This window comes from Astatotilapia calliptera, chromosome 23 (genome assembly GCF_964374335.1).
Source record: "Astatotilapia calliptera chromosome 23, fAstCal68.1, whole genome shotgun sequence".
Lineage (NCBI taxonomy): Eukaryota > Metazoa > Chordata > Actinopteri > Cichliformes > Cichlidae > Astatotilapia > Astatotilapia calliptera.
The window spans coordinates 11,228,967-11,247,797 of NC_137443.1; the positions used below are offsets into that span (position 1 = coordinate 11,228,967).

The window sequence follows — 18,831 nt, forward strand, 5'->3', positions numbered from 1 at the left end:
CATCATCATGCGCTGAATTCTGGGTGACATGTCGTTGAGGTTCTTTTTTCTGATCGAGATGAGAGGTTTGTGATCAGTCTCTGCTGTAAAGGTTGGTAATCCATATACATAGCTGTGAAATTTTCCACACCCAAACACTAAGCCCAAAGTCTCTTTTTCAATTTGAGCATAGCGTTGTTCAGTTTCTGTCATTGATCTGGACGCATATGCTACAGGTTGCCACTTGTCTTTGTTCCTTTGGAGCAGAACTGCTCCCAAGCCATCTTTTGAGGCATCTGTTGAAATTTTTGTTGGCTTTGATGGATCAAAGAATGTCAAGACCGGCTCTGTAGTTACAGTTTCCTTCAATTTTTTCCACTCTTTCTCATGCCGGGCCGTCCACTCGAACACTGTGTTGTGCTGTAGCAGCTCCCTTAGACATGCTGTCTTGGAGGTAAGATTAGGAATGAACTTACCCAGAAAGTTGATCATCCCCATTGCTCGCAAGACACCTTTTTTGTCAGTGGGTGCTGGCATATCCAATATGGCTTGTACCTTTGACTGATCAGGTTCCACCCCTTCACTTGTAACCTTATCTCCCAGGAAGGTCATCTCTGAAACACCAAAGAGGCACTTGTCTCTATTCAGTTTAAGTCCATTCTTGTTAACTCTCCACAAAAGTTTCTCCAGCCTTTCATCATGTTGTTGCCTTGTATTTCCCCAGACTACGAGGTCATCTATGTAGACTCTGGTGCCTTCCAGCCCTTCGATCAGGGACTCCATTGCCCTGTGGAAGATCTCTGGTGCTGATTTAATTCCAAATGGGAGCCTCAGGAAACAGTAACGCCCAAATGGCGTGTTAAAGGTAGTGTACCTGCTGCTTTCTGGGTCTAGCCTCAGCTGCCAAAATCCATGTGATGCATCCAGTTTGCTAAAAAACTTAGCTCCTGCCATTTCACTCATTATTTCCTCTCTCTTAGGGATCTGATAATGCTCTCTTTTAATATTTTCATTTAGATCTTTGGGATCAAGGCAGACTCTTAAGGCACCTGTATTCTTTTTCTTGACACAAGTGATAGAGTTCACCCAGTCTGTGGGCTCTTCCACTCGTTCAATGACACCCATTTGAGTCATTCTTTCAAGCTCTTTTTTCAAACTTGTCCGTAATGGAGCAGGCACTCTCCTTGGGGCATGCACCACAGGCACGGCATCATCCTTGAGCTGGATTTTGTAGGTGTAAGGCAATGTTCCATGTCCTTTGAAGACTGAAGGAAATTTACTGATAATGTCTGAACTTCCTTCATGCCCTTGGTGTTCCTGTCTTTTGCCTTGTTTGGCTTCTTTCATGGTGTCAGTATTAATCTGATAGATCCTCTTTACTAGTCCCAAATCCTCAGATGTTTTATCTCCTAAAAGTGACTCGTGTCCATCAGGCACGATGGTGAACAAAATGTTATGCTGTTTGCCTTTTGCTGTCACTTTAAGTCTGCATCCTCCTTTTGTTTGTATTGGCTGGTTATTGTAGGCCCTCAGCGGCGTGACTTTCTCTGTAAATCTTCTAGGCTTCTCAGTCAGTGCCTTGAAATCCTTCTCGTTGATCAAGTTAGCTTTGGCCCCTGTGTCAATTTTAAATGTTACCAATGTCCCATTGACTAACAGTGGAGCAGTCCATTTATCATCTGTGACTGAACTAACACTTTGGCCAGTGTTATGTCTTGAAGACTGTGCATTGACATCTTCTTCATGTGACACCATCTTAATGAAAAATGTTTCACTTAGATCATCACTGTCATCTGTGTCTTCCTGCACAGTGTGTACTTTTTGTCCCTTGTTTTTGGAGAGACACATTTTTGCATAATGGTTTTGTCCTTTACATTTTGCACATTTTTTTCCATATGCGGGACATTGTTTTGGTCTGTGTTTCTCTCCACATCTCTTGCAAGTGAACATTTCATTGTCACACGTTCTGTTTTTGTTGTCGTTGTTTTTGAATTTACTCCATGGCTTTCTTTTAATCGACACTGCATTCACTGCCTCATTTTCCTGTTGCGCTGCTCCTTGAACAGGCTCTCTAAACGTCAGTACATGTTGTCGTGCTAGCTCACTGGCTTGACTTATCTTTATAGCACTTTCCAGCGTTAGTTCTGTTTCTCTCAACAGTTTCTCTCGGAGCTTCTTCTCATTAGTTCCAAACACTATTTGATCTCGTATCATAGAGTCTCTGAGATCACCAAAATTGCAGGACTGAGCTTTGATCTTGAGGTCTGTGAGAAAAGTATCAAATGACTCACCCTGATGCTGTAAGCGTGAGCGAAAGACGTATCTCTCGTATGTTTCATTTTTCTTTGACAGACAGTGCTCGTCAAATTTCTTCATGACTTCATCAAAGTTATCTTTGTCCTCGGGCTGAGCAAACACAAAAGTGTTGAAGACCTCTATTGCTTCTGTGCCGGCGATGGTGAGCAGCATGGCTATTTTCCTTTCATCTGCCCGTCGATCCACTCCGACAGCTGCAATATACAGTTTGAACTGCTGTTTGAAAGTCCTCCAACTTGCATCCACGTTTCCAGTCAGTTTCAACGGACTTGGCGGTTTTATTGCATCCATCTTGTTGCGTTGCTTCTTATTCTTAACCCGTCTCCTGGTACCATGTAATGTTCTTATTCCTCTATGAATAAAACATCAAGAATTGCTCCTGGTGCTAGCTTCAACTAGCTGTTTATTATTCTTTCTACCACAATAACTTCTTCTTCTACTCTGTATGTCTTATTGATCCCAGAGCGCCCCCTGTGGGTAGCTTCAACAATAGCAACTATCATTACAAGCAGTTTTATTAAGATTCCTAAATTTCTGCCGATATGCTTCAGGGACAAGTTCATACGCCTGCAGCACAGTTTTCTTAAGAGTTTCATAATCTAAACTCTGCTCAATAGACAGGCTTGAACACACTTCTTGGGCTTTTTCCACAAGCTTACATTGGAGTAAGAGGGACCAAAACTCTTTCGGCCACTACCTATAACTATAACTAAACTAAAACACAAGCGGCTCATTAAAAGACATGAGGGTTTTTTTTTTAACTTTATTATTGCTCAGTAATAAGACAAAAGTATTTATTACCTGAGTACGAGATTCATAAAAATACACCATAGCCATGCATTAGTTTAGTTTGTTTATTTTTAGCAAATGCATTTTGCAATTTAGAATAAATCTGCATTCATGTGCAAAATGTAGCATTTCCCAATGAGATTGAGAACATGCAGTGCCCTCACAGAAAGGGCCAAACAATTTCAACAACAGTGAGAGGTTCTGAATCGAGGTGTTTTAAATTGTAAGGTAAAAACCTTACAAAATTAAAGCTCCAACCCAAACAATCCCCCACGAGCAAGCACTTGGCAACAGTGGGGAGGAAAAACTCCCTTTCAACAGGAAGAAACCTCCAGCAGAACCAGGCTCAGAGAGGGTCAGCCATCTGCCGCGACCTGTTTGGATGGGGCTGATGCGAGACAGAACCAACACTGTAGGATTTTAAAATTGTTGAAATCTTGTGAATTGTATATATCATAGTCGAAATCATAGCCTGATTTCGACTATGATTTTGTAGGGAAACAATGTTTTCAAAAATTTCCCAAAACAACAACAGTTCCTAGTGGTGTTTGAAGAGGATTGTTCAGATGAATTGTTGTTATTATTCTCCTTAACAACAAAAACCTTAATCCTCTTCTCCTTCATCCTGTTCACTTCAGATATCAACATTCTTGCTACATTATCTTCAAAGTTTAACTGCCTGAATTCCATGGCAGTCTGTACCATCAGTTTAGACTTATATGTCTTCTTTAGACTCTTATAAACGGCTCTAACAAGTTTGTCTAAAGATTTTGGAAGTTGTGTGGGTAGTTTACCCACAGCCATTTCAATGACATTTTCTAAAATGGCAAAAATGTTGACCTGCTTTGTTGCTGTGCCTGTCTTTAAGGCGACCATGTTGTTCAGCCTAACAAGAAACTGAATTATAAAGTTTCTTTCTTTAGTTTCTTGTGTCCTTTGCCCTGGACTGGGGATCTGTTCTTCAGACGTTTCAGCAGGACTGGTCTGATTTTCCCAAACAACAGAACCCTTTATCCTTTTCTCCTTTACCTTATTGATCTCTGATATTAAAATTCTTGAGACATTTTCTTCAAATGTTGACTGACGAAATACAATGAAAAATTGTAGCAAGTCCTTGGAGTCGTACATCTTGTGCAGTCCACGGAAAACAGACTTAACCACCCTGTTTATAGATGTTGGCAGTTCTGCAGGTAATTTTCCTGCAGTTTTTTCTGTGACTGTTTTGATGAGTGAAAACATGTCGATGGGTTTTATGACTAATTTAGTTTTTGTTGTAATGGTGTTTGAAAGCTTTACAACAAACTGAACGATAAAGTTTTTTTCATCCATTTCTCGTCTCTCTGCCCGTGTACGGGTCATAAAGACGGATTTGAAGAGAAGTGTCTGCATCTCCTCTTCAGATATTTCTATGGGCCTGGTTTCCTGTGGACAGTCTCCTTTAAAGGAATCCATTTGAGTTTTTTTCTGTGCTGTTCTCTGATCCCGTTGCTAGTGTCTGTAATAACTTTTGTTTCTAATGTCTCTGCAAAGCAAACCATCGGTGTCGAATTGTGCGATACAAATAAACTTGCCTTGCCTCCGCCCCTATTTATGAGCTGGTAGGACCAGATCAAAGCTGAAAATGTATCACGTGACACCGACGTCAGCTCTGGAGTGTGATGTCACAGCAGGGTGTAGCGACTGTTTTTATGTGTTGTCGTTAGCAACAAGGACGGTAAAACCATCGTGTACGCTTGTTTATTTCCCTTTCACAATAAAGCTCAAGATCCTGTTGAGACTTTTCAAAATAAACTGAATGACGTGAAAGAGTGTTTACGGATGAGTATGGGCTCAAATTGTGGTCATAAATATGTTGTACTTGTAAAAAAGATTTGTATGTGTAAAAAAGATTTGTGTGTGGACTTAGCCAAAAAGTACATGTGAAACTCGAAGCGGCAACCTTCCGATTACAAGGCGAACTCCCAATTCTTGAACCACGACTGCCCCACAAATAATTAACAAAATATTTATGACCACAATTTGAGCCCATAGATGAGAAGCAAAAAAGAGCCGGCAGGTGCTAAAAATAAACCTTAGACTCAAACGTTAGAACAGGCCTTTCCCCGCAGCACGCCGTTGAATAAATACTCACGAAGAAAACGGCGGCCGTTACAACTTATGTATCGTTTCATGCATCGGTTAAAACACTCAACTCCAGGTACACGATGCCCAGCTGAGTCGAGCTGCCCGAGATTCACAGAATTTACAGAAAATGTTACATTTTTGTGATTTCTATCGTTATCGGGGCTATAGATGCTTATATTGGGATATGTGATTTTGGTCACATCGCACAGCCCTACTCTGAGGTCATAGCAAATTAGAACAAATGAAATATTTCACTGGAGCTTTAGATCCCTCTCTGTCCACAACAGAGGAAAAACAAGGCACCAGTGAAGGATCACCCTGCTGTGCTCTGGTCATATTCAAGCTCTGATTAATGTCCTCAGGAATCATTTCAGGGACGTCACATGTGGAGATTTTTTACAGAATCAATGGGTGACACGAAAGAGTCGTCTTCATCAAGCGTAGCCATAAACGACCCCGACAAATCCACAATCTCACCCATTTTATGAGCCTGAGCACGAGTAATTGCGCACGCAGGAAACACCTCTGAAGCAGTGGAGCCTGAGTCAGCAGCAAGGGCAGGAACATCAACAACTTCTGGCGGGGGAAAAACATGCCCACCAGCTAGATCATTACCAAGAATGAAGGAAACTCCTTCGATTGGTAATCGCTGGCGCACGGCGACTTTAACGTAGCCCGACACTAACGGCGAATGCACCCATATGCAGAGGGGCTTTGGTGACACTCATTTTTATTCCCCACACTACTATGTCGGAACCACAGGATGTTTTTTCCGACAAAGGCAGCACAGATTCTATTAAGAATGAGTGGTACGCACCCGTATCTCTAAGAATCGTGACTGGCACTTTATCATTTTCTTCACCCGTCAACGAAACAAAGCCGCATGACACAACTGCGGATCAATGTCAGTTTTCGGGTTTTGTTCAGCCTCCGCGTGCACCTTTGGCGAGCAAGCGGTTTTAATCAAACCCACGCCTGCGGGGAATTTAGTGCCCCTCGCTTCTTTTCTTTTTAATACTGGACACGCAGCAATCAAATGTCCTGAGTCGTGACAATAAAAACATTCTCGACCGTTTGATCTAGCAATGAACGCTGATACATTTTTACGCACTGCTCGTGGTGACTTTTTTCGTTCAGAGAAATTTTCCTGAAACGAATTCTGTGCACAGAACACACTTTTGTGCGTTAAAACAAACTCGTCAGCCAGGAGTGCCGCGTTAGTGAGAGACGACACCTTTTGTTCGTTTAAATAAGTCACGATGCGTTCCGGCAAACACTTTTTAAACTCCTCCAGCAAAATAAGGGTTTAACTCTTCCACGGTTTTAACTTTACATGAACAACACCATTTCTCAAACAACACATTCTTTTCTCGCGCAAACTCAACAAAAGTCTGGTTAGCAGTTTTATTAAGATTCCTAAATTTCTGCCGATATGCTTCAGGGACAAGTTCATACGCCTGCAGCACAGTTTTCTTAAGAGTTTCATAATCTAAACTCTGCTCAATAGACAGGCTTGAACACACTTCTTGGGCTTTTTCCACAAGCTTACATTGGAGTAAGAGGGACCAAAACTCTTTCGGCCACTACCTATAACTATAACTAAACTAAAACACAAGCGGTTCATTAAAAGACATGAGGGTTTTTTTTAAACTTTATTATTGCTCAGTAATAAGACAAAAGTATTTATTACCTGAGTACGAGATTCATAAAAATACACCATAGCCATGCATTAGTTTAGTTTGTTTATTTTTAGCAAATGCATTTTGCAATTTAGAATAAATCTGCATTCATGTGCAAAATGTAGCATTTCCCAATGAGATTGAGAACATGCAGTGCCCTCACAGAAAGGGCCAAACAATTTCAACAACAGTGAGAGGTTCTGAATCGAGGTGTTTTAAATTGTAAGGTAAAAACCTTACAAAATTAAAGCTCCAACCCAAACAATCCCCCACGAGCAAGCACTTGGCAACAGTGGGGAGGAAAAACTCCCTTTCAACAGGAAGAAACCTCCAGCAGAACCAGGCTCAGAGAGGGTCAGCCATCTGCCGCGACCTGTTTGGATGGGGCTGATGCGAGACAGAACCAACACTGTAGGATTTTAAAATTGTTGAAATCTTGTGAATTGTATATATCATAGTCGAAATCAGGCTATGATTTCGACTATGATTTTGTAGGGAAACAATGTTTTCAAAAATTTCCCAAAAGAACAACAGTTCCTAGTGGTCTTTGAAGAGGATTGTTCAGATGAATTGTTGTTATTATTCTCCTTAACAACAAAAACCTTAATCCTCTTCTCCTTCATCCTGTTCACTTCAGATATCAACATTCTTGCTACATTATCTTCAAAGTTTAACTGCCTGAATTCCATGGCAGTCTGTACCATCAGTTTAGACTTATATGTCTTCTTTAGACTCTTATAAACGGCTCTAACAAGTTTGTCTAAAGATTTTGGAAGTTGTGTGGGTAGTTTACCCACAGCCATTTCAATGACGTTTTGTAAAATGGCAAAAATGTTGACCTGCTTTGTTGCTGTGCCTGTCTTTAAGGCGACCATGTTGTTCAGCCTAACAAGAAACTGAATTATAAAGTTTCTTTCTTTAGTTTCTTGTGTCCTTTGCCCTGGACTGGGGATCTGTTCTTCAGACGTTTCAGCAGGACTGGTCTGATTTTCCCAAACAACAGAACCCTTTATCCTTTTCTCCTTTACCTTATTGATCTCTGATATTAAAATTCTTGAGACATTTTCTTCAAATGTTGACTGACGAAATACAATGAAAAATCGTAGCAAGTCCTTGGAGTCGTACATCTTGTGCAGTCCACGGAAAACAGACTTAACCACCCTGTTTATAGATGTTGGCAGTTCTGCAGGTAATTTTCCTGCAGTTTTTTCTGTGACTGTTTTGATGAGTGAAAACATGTCGATGGGTTTTATGACTAATTTAGTTTTTGTTGTAATGGTGTTTGAAAGCTTTACAACAAACTGAACGATAAAGTTTTTTTCATCCATTTCTCGTCTCTCTGCCCGTGTACGGGTCATAAAGACGGGTTGGAAGAGAAGTGTCTGCATCTCCTCTTCAGATATTTCTATGGGCCTGGTTTCCTGTGGACTGTCTCCTTTAAAGGAATCCATTTGAGTTTTTTTCTGTGCTGTTCTCTGATCCCGTTGCTAGTGTCTGTAATAACTTTTGTTTCTAATGTCTCTGCAAAGCAAACCATCGGTGTCGAATTGTGCGATACAAATAAACTTGTCTTGCCTCCGCCCCTATTTATGAGCTGGTAGGACCAGATCAAAGCTGAAAATGTATCACGTGACACCGACGTCAGCTCTGGAGTGTGATGTCACAGCAGGGTGTAGCGACTGTTTTTATGTGTTGTCGTTAGCAACAAGGACGGTAAAACCATCGTGTACGCTTGTTTATTTCCCTTTCACAATAAAGCTCAAGATCCTGTTGAGACTTTTCAAAATAAACTGAATGACGTGAAAGAGTGTTTACGGATGAGTATGGGCTCAAATTGTGGTCATAAATATTTCGTACTTGTAAAAAAGATTTGTGTGTGGACTTAGCCAAAAAAGTACATGTGAAACTCGAAGCGGCAACCTTCCGATTACAAGGCGAACTCCCAACTCTTGAACCACGACCGCCCCACAAATAATTAACAAAATATTTATGACCACAATTTGAGCCCATAGATGAGAAGCAAAAAAGAGCCGGCAGGTGCTAAAAATAAACCTTAGACTCAAACGTTAGAACAGGCCTTTCCCCGCAGCACGCCGTTGAATAAATACTCACGAAGAAAACGGCGGCCGTTACAACTTATGTATCGTTTCATGCATCGGTTAAAACACTCAACTCCAGGTACACGCTCAGAAAAATTATGGTTCTTAAATGGTTCTTCAGATGGCTTCATGGTTCTTTAAAGAACCATCATACGTCAAAGAACCTTTTTATTTTGTGGATGGTCCTTCAGCTATTACAAATGGTTCTTTAAAGAACAAAAGGTTCTTCATCCTTAGCAATCTAAGTTTGATGGTGTAAAGGGCATAAATATTTATTCACTATAATGAGGCTGTGAATTATACTGTGTGTTTTCTTTGTGTGCATGTGTGTGCGAAGGGAGAGGGCGGGTTACCTGGCAATTACCCTTTAAGAGAAGATGGTAGGAAACTGAATATTCAAATAAAAGTTAGAAATATTTGCTTAAAAATATACTGGTGGCAGGGGTGGGGGCCAAAGCCTAAAGACCCTAACCCCCGCAATTTAGTATCCGGTATACAGAAACTGTTTTCCTAACAAAACCACTGTTATAATTAAGTGAAGGTGCTCCCAGCTAATTTGAACCTTTGGCTTCTAAAATATGTGGTTCAATTGCGTGCTGCGTACATAACCTAATGTCAGCTAGACCGAAATTAAAATTTAATATATTGTTAAAGTCACTAAAATGGTGCCTGAAGCCTGTTGTGAGCTCTGTGTCTGCTCTAGAAACTGAAATTCTGTAGATCTGAGCCGTACATTAAATACTCACATGAACCTGTACTTTGAATTCTGTATGAGCTGTATAAAATACAGCTATGCATAAGAGTTTTGAATGAATAATTAGATTAGATAACTCTTCATTGTCTAATCGAATTATATAGAAATGAATAGAAAGTGGTTCTTTAGACTGATGCCATAGAAGAACCTGTTTTGGTGCCACAAAGAACCTTTCAAACAATGGTTTCAAACATGAGAAGGTGTGTCTTTGACTGTTCCTGCATAACTTAGTTTCGGACTAGTTGACAAGTTATGCTCCGGTCATTTGATGTTTCCAAGATAGATGTTCTTTTGTAATATAGTTAAATTTTTTTGTATATTTAATTTATCCACCATCATACATCATACATACAAGCTAAGAAGAGGTCGTTATACTAACAAGAGGTATCAACGCTGGGCCAAAGTTCAGCACATGGTTAAAGTTTGTAATCCAGCCAGAGCTGAAGCAGGTAGCATCAACACATAAATCTACTCTACCCGGCTTAAATCACAAGAGCACCTCTGACCAAAAAGCTGTAGATTTTTCTTGTTTGCACAAATTAATCCAGATTCACATTAACTGTGTTCACAGCTCCAACAAAATGAGGAAGAGGAGGGGCAGAAACACAATTAGATTGAATTACAATTGGATGGAAGTTGAGGACAAGGAGAAGGAAGCTTTGGATGAGGAGGAAGAGAAGCAGCAGGAGCATCTTTAGGGATCCCTATGATGTCATTGAGGTTTGTTTCATTAATATGGTCCTCTCACAAAGAACGATGACATGTTTTAGTTCACGTACTTCCTGTATTAAATAGTGATATGCAAAATGTTGTGAAAAACCATGGAGCAGGTACGTATAGTGCATCTGCAGGTAAATGAACATCAAATCTCTAAGACAGTCTGAAATCTGTATATTTATCACCCTTATGATAAAACCCATGTCAGCCATTGGTTTATGGACTTTGTATTTTGAAGCCTCAACATTTGCATTATTGCTGTTGCTATGTTGGGACCATATTAGGATGAGGGATCAGAATCTGGAGTCATGCACACTATTATTTCATTTAGTGTGTATCCATAAGATTCGTACAGCAGATCCAAGTTGTGCCTTGAAAACAGGAAAGTCGTCTGCATAGAGGAGAACTGTAATAGCAGGCTTGTACAAAGTGAGGCTTTGTGCTCACATTTGCTGCAAACACTCATTTTACCCTGTTTTGATGCAGCTTTCACTTGAAATCAGGCAAGAACTGGACTTATTTTTTACAATGTGTTCTTGTGAATTGATTGTGTATCGCATATGTTTGGTTTGACTTTCTGCAAGACAACAGTCGTCCACTGGCCAAAACAATTTTCCAAATACCTCCACGTGATCAAGCCTGGATTTAGAAAAGAATAGCAAAAAAAATCTGCACCTCCTGCTTCAGATGCAATTTGTGTTTGTGCATTCAGAGGCAGCGGCGAGAGGGGAGACCTCGGGCCATCCAGCTGGAGAGCCTGACCAGGAGGAGTCGAACATTAACTCAGCTCTTCCAGGGCACCCTGCAGACTCGGCTGTTGGCATCGACGAGGGATGACGTGAACGCCAAACTGGAGTCCATCACAGGTCAACTGCAGGTATGCGAGTCAGACCTTCTGAGGAGGGTTTCACTTTTCTCTCTTCTTTATAATTGACTCTTTTCTCTCTCTTTCAGCTCCTTGTCTCAGAGTGGGAGGGATTTGAAGCACAAAGGGAGGAACTTGTCATTTGGTTGGCTGATATGGATGTCCGCCTGAGTGAGGTTGACCAGCTGACAGGAAACACCAGTGAAAAACTGAAACAACTGCAGGTGTGGGCTTGTTTTGATATGACATATATTTGATATGAAACATACGTCAGAGACATTGTCCTAAACTGGACTAACAAAGGACCATGAGTACAACATGAAAAGTACATTACATAGCGTAAGGCTGAAGTTCATTGATCATTTTAATCATAAACTTGTTGTTGAAATGTTTTTACTGAACATGCAAATATCTGCTGATGAAAATGTGTTGATTTATTGGTCTGTTATGAAGCTATTGCTATTTCTAATGTGTTTTATCACTTTCTGATGTTTTATTAATTAAACAATACATGTATTATTTGTTGTGTTATCTGTAGATATAGTATTTATATATATATTTATTTATAGTATAGCCAATATATTTAATTATTACTTTTTAAAACACTAATATGTGACATGTATTAGTAGTGATGTTGTGCTGAGGGTTAAAATGCCTTTTTGTCTTTTGGTAACTACAAAATGACAATAAACCATTAATATATGTCTATGCTGTGCTCGTATTTATTTTACCCTACTCAAATTCAATTTATGATGCATTTTATTTTGAAAGATTTAAAATGTTTTTTTTAAAGAACCACTCAAAAAAGGTTCTTTAAAATGGTTCTTTTAAAGAACCATTTGAAGGACCTTTTTAAAAATGGTTCTTTAAAGAACCATTTTTAAAAAGGTTCTTTGAAAAACCATTAAAGGTGCCCCAAAGAACCATTTCTTGAAGCAGTTTAAGAGTCTGAATGCTCGGAAAGCTCCCGGCCCAGACGGTGTGTCTCGTCTACTGGACGCAGCCGGAGGGTTCACTTGGTTGTTTGCTCTCAATAGAAGCTGAGCACGTCTCTGTGTCTGTGCTGGTAAACGATACTGAGTCCCAGTGCTCAGTAAACTGTACACCTGACCGTTATTCTCCCACTGAATCCGGTGTGTCCACGGTCCAACACGTGCTCAACACGATGGTGCTGACCGGTGCCCAAACACACCAGAACACCAAATAAGTAAAATAACACAAACACGAACTTCTCCATGGCTCGTCGGGATGGCAACTGCTCCAAAAGTGACACATGAAATAGGCTGACATTTGAGTTTGACACGGGAGGTGAGGGGGTGTTTTGAATATGCTTGACTCCGTCACGAGGTTGTGCACAGCATCACCGGCAAGGGGGCTTGGTTTGAGAGGTTTTTGGCATCTGTGATGTGATTTACAACCATCCACCCATGTACAGCAAGAAGCCGCACTCACAACCGTGGGCATCAGCAAGTTGGTGAAATTTAAACAAAACAAAACAGCATTCCATCTGAAACTCTCTTATTGTACCCAAAATACAAATTTTAGTGATTACATGTGGCTTCATTAATTATGTTCAAACGGATGAATACATAACGCAAGTAATAACTTTATGATCAGTCAGTGAATGAAGGAGCTCAAGAGTGCAAATATAGTTGCAATAAAGTGACAAATATGCCCTTTTATGTCAAACAAAGACCGAAATAAGTGGCATCAGTGTGAGGATGAGAATGAGCGATCCAACCTCACACTGCAGATATCAGGGCAAAGCACAGTGGGGGGGTTGCAGTCTGCGCGCACAAGAGGGCTAACAACGCTGTGAGTGACGGAATCCACCCAAACTGAGGAACAGCTTGTTCCCCAGAGCTGAAGCCTGCACTGTTTGCACTATAATATAATATAATATAATATAATATAATATAATATAATATAATATAATATAATATAATATAATATAATATAATATAATATAATATAATATAATTAGGGCTGTCAAATGATTAAAATTTTTAATCAGATTAATCACAGCCTAAAAATTAATTAATCATGATTAATCACAACTCGAAATATGACCAAAATGTGTGCAAACATACGGACAGATAGCGGATTTTTACACACTTGTTAGTGTTATTTAATGCTAAGACCACGCTGAGTGGCCTGCGTTCACTCAGCGTGGTCTGACGTAGGCTGGGTGTTGTGCTGGAAGCGAATTAATCACAGCCTAAAAATTTATTAATCGCAACTCGAAATATATGTGTATATGTGTGTATATATGTGTAAAAATCGGGACAGATAGTGGTTTTTAACACACTTGTTTGTTTTATTTATTATTAATTGTGAGTACAAGCAGTACAAGCAGAACAGGGCTTCAAATAATTGTGAGGGATTTTTACTGAATGTTTTCCACCCGTTTAAATCTAGCACATTGTTTTATCCATATACATCTTCAAGTTCACAGAACATAGGCCTAATTCAACAGGCAAAATGTGGAGGCAGGAGTGGCCAGGTATCTGCGAGCAAGGCGGGCCAGCTGGCTGTGGGCTCCTGCATGAGCTGCCCACCACTGTAAGGGACAGTCCTCTAAGGCAGTGCAGGGCTCTGCTCTGTAGCGCTGTATGGCTCTGTCCTGCTGTACCTCCTCCTCTGACTCAGAGTCAGAGTCCATCTGCAGCAGGCTCAGCCTCTTCTTGGCTGGACCTTCTTCTGCAGTGTGTGATCTTCTAGGAGAGTCTTCATGCAGCATGCCTGCCAGTGTGGTCCACACTGCTTCTCTGTCAGTCTTGGGCACACTGCGTAGGTCTTTAAAACGTGGGTCCAGTGCAGTTGCGATCTGGAGCCATGCATAGTTGGTATGTTCCTGGCGGGAAGCAAGGTCTTCCTTAAACTTCTCTTTAAACCTCACCACATATGCAGGGTCCTCATCAGTTACTTCCATGACACGGCGCAGGTGGCAGAAGGCTGGTAGAACTACAGAGCAGGAGACGTAGGCCTCTCCTCCCAGCAGTTCAGTCACATATCTGCAGTGGAATACACACACACACACACACACACACACACACACACACACACACACACACACACACACACACACACACACACACACACACACACACACAGAGAGAGAGAGAGAGATAAGACAGCAAATTAAAAAAAGCTTTTTAATACTAGGTAATATTAATAAAATATTTGATTTCATTTATTTTTTAAATAAGACATTTTCATAATAACAAAACTGATTTAAGATGTATGTTTGATACATTTAATCTAAACCTACAATTATGGTCACAATGACAGGCTCACCTGCAGGGCTCTAGGGCTCCAGGGCTCCAGTCTCTGGAGTTTGTCCCACTCTGGAGGCGTCAGGAGGACAAGTTTATGCTTTTGTTTATCCAGAGTCGCGGTTACTGCAGTTTGGTTGCGGATCAAGCGCTTCACCATCTCCAGCGTGGAGTTCCAGCGCGTAGGCACGTCCTGGGCCAACGGCTCCTGCTTGCGCCCCAGTGACACCTGCTCTGCGTTCAGCTCTGCTGTGTTTGCTGGGCTGTGCTTAAAATGGCCAACAATTTTGCGGCATTTGGCCAGCGCAGTGACAAAGCCACTGTCTGCGAGACTCACTGTGATGCATCTCTGTAGAATGTGCGCGGTACACGGCATGTGATTGAATGGCATGATGCGAGCCGCGGCGATCATATTGCGCGCACTGTCCGTGCCTACTGTTGTCACCTTCTCCTCAATTCTCCACCTGCGAGCAACAGTCTGGAACTGCTCTGCACAAGCCTCCGCAAAGTGCCGCTCTTCCGTTTTCATTATAGTCAGCGCAAAGGATGTCAGACCCCAGGCTTCAGTGATTAAATGCGCAGTAACTCCCAGGTAATTGTCATTACTCAATGATGTCCAGTGGTCTCCTGTCAGAGCCACGCATTCTGTGTGAACTAAAGCCTCTTCTTTTTTCTTTTTCTCCGTTTCATACAGTTCGTGGATTCGAATTGTTATTGTGCTTCTCGCTGGGGGCTTGTAGGACGCGTCCTGAGATGCAACCTTTAAAACATCCGCAAAGCCCTTGTCCTCCACCAGAGGAGGAGCCAGACATTTGAAACACCCGGGGCTTAGCCCTAAAGGGTAGTATGCATGTGGGATTTTTTTTTTTTTTTGAGGGGGGGGGGGGGGGGGTGTAGAAATGACTGAAAGATTAATAGGCTCTGTTTTGAGTTTTGTTCAAAAAAGAATGACTTCATATAGGGAAATATATATATCACACATGCAGGACACCTTAAACTAGTTTTTTAATTGAGCAGCAAGACAGAACGAAGTCGGGGCTGTATCAAGACACAGGGACTAAACCCCAATTCAACCAGACCCAGAACTGATCCAGAATTAAAACAGGACTACAACAGTTCAAAAGCAGGATTACTGAGGACTTAACCAAGACATAACCACAATCAGAACTAGATGATAGTAGCACTAAAAATCATCATAGACCTGCACTACACTTATTTTTTTAATTCTACCAAAGTACAATATTTAGATTGAGAAAAGTTTATATAATTATTTAGCCTTGTTGTGCAAACAAGCCTGCAGAACTTAATAAATATAGAATTTGAAAAATAGCAAACCTAAAAAGAAACACTAGGTACGAGATACATGAGTACCTATGATACAGTGATACTTTTAGTAAGCAACCATTTGACTAACATGTGTGTCTCACCTGCTCTTGTTCATCTCTGTTCTGTCCTCATTCTCTCTCTCCCTCTCTGTTCCTCTCTCTCCCTCTTTGTGCTGACAATCATCAAATATACAGTTGAAACCAGATATTTACAAACTCTTCAGATCAAAACACAAACACTTTTTTAATTGTAACATCAAATCAGACTAAATGTTTATTTTTTTAGATTGATAAATATAAAAACATATTTGTTAACTTTAAGAGTAAAGAGAGAAACTGTCTGTGTTTTTTAATTGCAAATGGCACCAAATTGTATTCAAATTGAGCCACACTTATGGAGCTCCACGATTCTTTTCCTGGTGTTTTGGTTGACATCTCTTGATTTTCCCATGTCAAAGAAACAGGCTCTGTGTTTTGCCTTATATGCATCCACAGCTGTGCCACCAATTTACTCACATGGACTCTACTAACCTATCAGAAGCTTCTTCAGCTCAGAATGGAATCGTCTGGAGTTTTCGTATTAATTAACAATAAACTTAGTGTACATGTACTCCTAAATTTAATGAAAGTGATAAAAAAATAGACAGCTCTGTCTCTCTTTATTCTGACATTTAACTAATTCAAAATATATTTCAATATTTATCTAAAACAAAAGTTTACTCTAAATTGATGTTGTACAGTAAAAATGTTTTATGTTTTCTCCCTAAAGTGTATGTAAATATCTGGTTACAAATGTGAATATCCTGCTGTGTACTGAAACCCCTCTTGTTTTGCATAGAAATATACTGAACAACATACAAAGCATAATATATAAAATAACATTTACCTGAGTTTTTTCTTTGAAAGAAACCTCTAATGTCCATTCTTATATTTCAGTACATAACTGAAACCGATTTAGTCGGGGAGGGTAAGAACTGAAAATATGAAATAAACACACGTAAGCTAAGACTCTCTAAAAAATAGCATTTGTTCGGCTTTTCATTTCGCCATTTGTTGATTCACTTGAAGAGCAAGTAAAATAATATTGGTCAAGTGATCAGTTTCATATCAATCTTTCGTGATGCACCGTCATATTTACATTATTTGTACGGTACGAATGATTTTCTTTGGTACCTGCTCAAACTTAAGCTCTCCTTAGTATGGCTGGCTCCGTCTCTCCAACAGCGCACTCACGGGCAGCAGCTCCCCCTGCCCCCTCGCTCAGTCGCTTAGTGCCTGAGCTTGGATCATACCAATATCAGGGGGGGATTCACGCACAGTCGTAAATTCCCACAGTGTGCACTATGTGCTTCGAATATTGTGTGTACTTTTTGTTTTATACAGTTGTCAGCCAGGCATCTAACTATGAAAAAATTACACTCCAAAATACCCCGGGCTTCTGACAAAACAACCCGGGCTTAAGCCCCGTAAGCCACCCCCACGCTCCGCCCCTGTCCTCCACAATGCTTAGCGGTCTGCAGTCCTTTGCTATCCATTTGGCTATATTGTCGGTCAGTTTGTCCAAAGAAGACTTACCGAGTGACCTGCGTTCACTAAGAGTGGTCTGACGCAGGCCGGGTGAAGCTGCTGCCCCGACAAACGCGTGTTTGGCATTAAGGTGGTATTTTAAGGTCGAATTTGAACGGTGAAATTGAAACTCTTTACTACAGTGAGTGCAAATTACAACGCGTTTGTTTATTGTCCCATCTATGTTCTTCTTGTATTTAAATTCCCCATCCAGAAGGCCATCCGCTTCCTGCTTCTCCATTTTCAGTGGCGCGGTAAACAAATCAAGTGGAATTATGGGAGCGACTTATCTGCTGTTGCGCTAAATAGTTAAACATTCTAACGTAATTAATTCCAAAATTTAATTATCACAATTAACGCGTTAATTTCGACAGCTATAATAAACATATATAAATAAAACCACTTTTTTTTTACGTTAGTAATTCCTTTTGTGCATAATTTTATATTATTGTTAATAATAAATGAATTAAAGCAACAAAACAACCTGAAGAGCCGGTTCGGAGCCGAAAGAGCCGGCACTTTTTAGTGAGCCAAACCGAAAGAGCCGGATCTCTAAAAAGAGCCAGAAATCCCAACACTAGGATATGTGATTTTGGTCACATCGCACATCCCTACTCTGAGGTTCTAGCAAATTAAAACAAATGAAATATTTCACTGGAGCTTTAGATCCCTCTCTGTCCACAATAAGTCACGATGCGTTCCGGCAAACACTTTTTAAACTCCTCCAGCAAAATAAGAGTTTAACTCTTCCACGGCTTTAACTTTACATGAACAACACCATTTCTCAAACAACACATTCTTTTCTCGCGCAAACTCAACAAAAGTCTGGTTAGCAGTTTTATTAAGATTCCTAAATTTCTGCCGATATGCTTCAGGGACAAGTTCATACGCCTGCAGCACAGTTTTCTTAAGAGTTTCATAATCTAAACTCTGCTCAATAGACAGGCTTGAACACACTTCTTGGGCTTTTTCCACAAGCTTACATTGGAGTAAGAGGGACCAAAACTCTTTCGGCCACTACCTATAACTATAACTAAACTAAAACACAAGCGGTTCATTAAAAGACATGAGGGTTTTTTTTTTTACTTTATTATTGCTCAGTAATAAGACAAAAGTATTTATTACCTGAGTACGAGATTCATAAAAATACACCATAGCCATGCATTAGTTTAGTTTGTTTATTTTTAGCAAATGCATTTTGCAATTTAGAATAAATCTGCATTCATGTGCAAAATGTAGCATTTCCCAATGAGATTGAGAACATGCAGTGCCCTCACAGAAAGGGCCAAACAATTTCAACAACAGTGAGAGGTTCTGAATCGAGGTGTTTTAAATTGTAAGGT

The 18,831-nt window shown here is 40.4% G+C and overlaps 1 pseudogene across 1 annotated transcript; it reads right to left on the reverse strand.

Moving 5' to 3' along the window:
• Nucleotides 1-13,638: 13,638 nt before the first annotated feature.
• LOC145424460 (E3 SUMO-protein ligase ZBED1-like) lies at nt 13,639-17,729 on the reverse strand (annotated as a pseudogene). The gene is made up of 3 exons (XR_013905541.1): nt 17,406-17,729; nt 14,620-15,384; nt 13,639-14,336 (listed from the first exon to the last, which is right to left on the reverse strand). The product of XR_013905541.1 is annotated as an E3 SUMO-protein ligase ZBED1-like (transcript).
• Between the last annotated feature and the right edge of the window lie 1,102 nt (nt 17,730-18,831).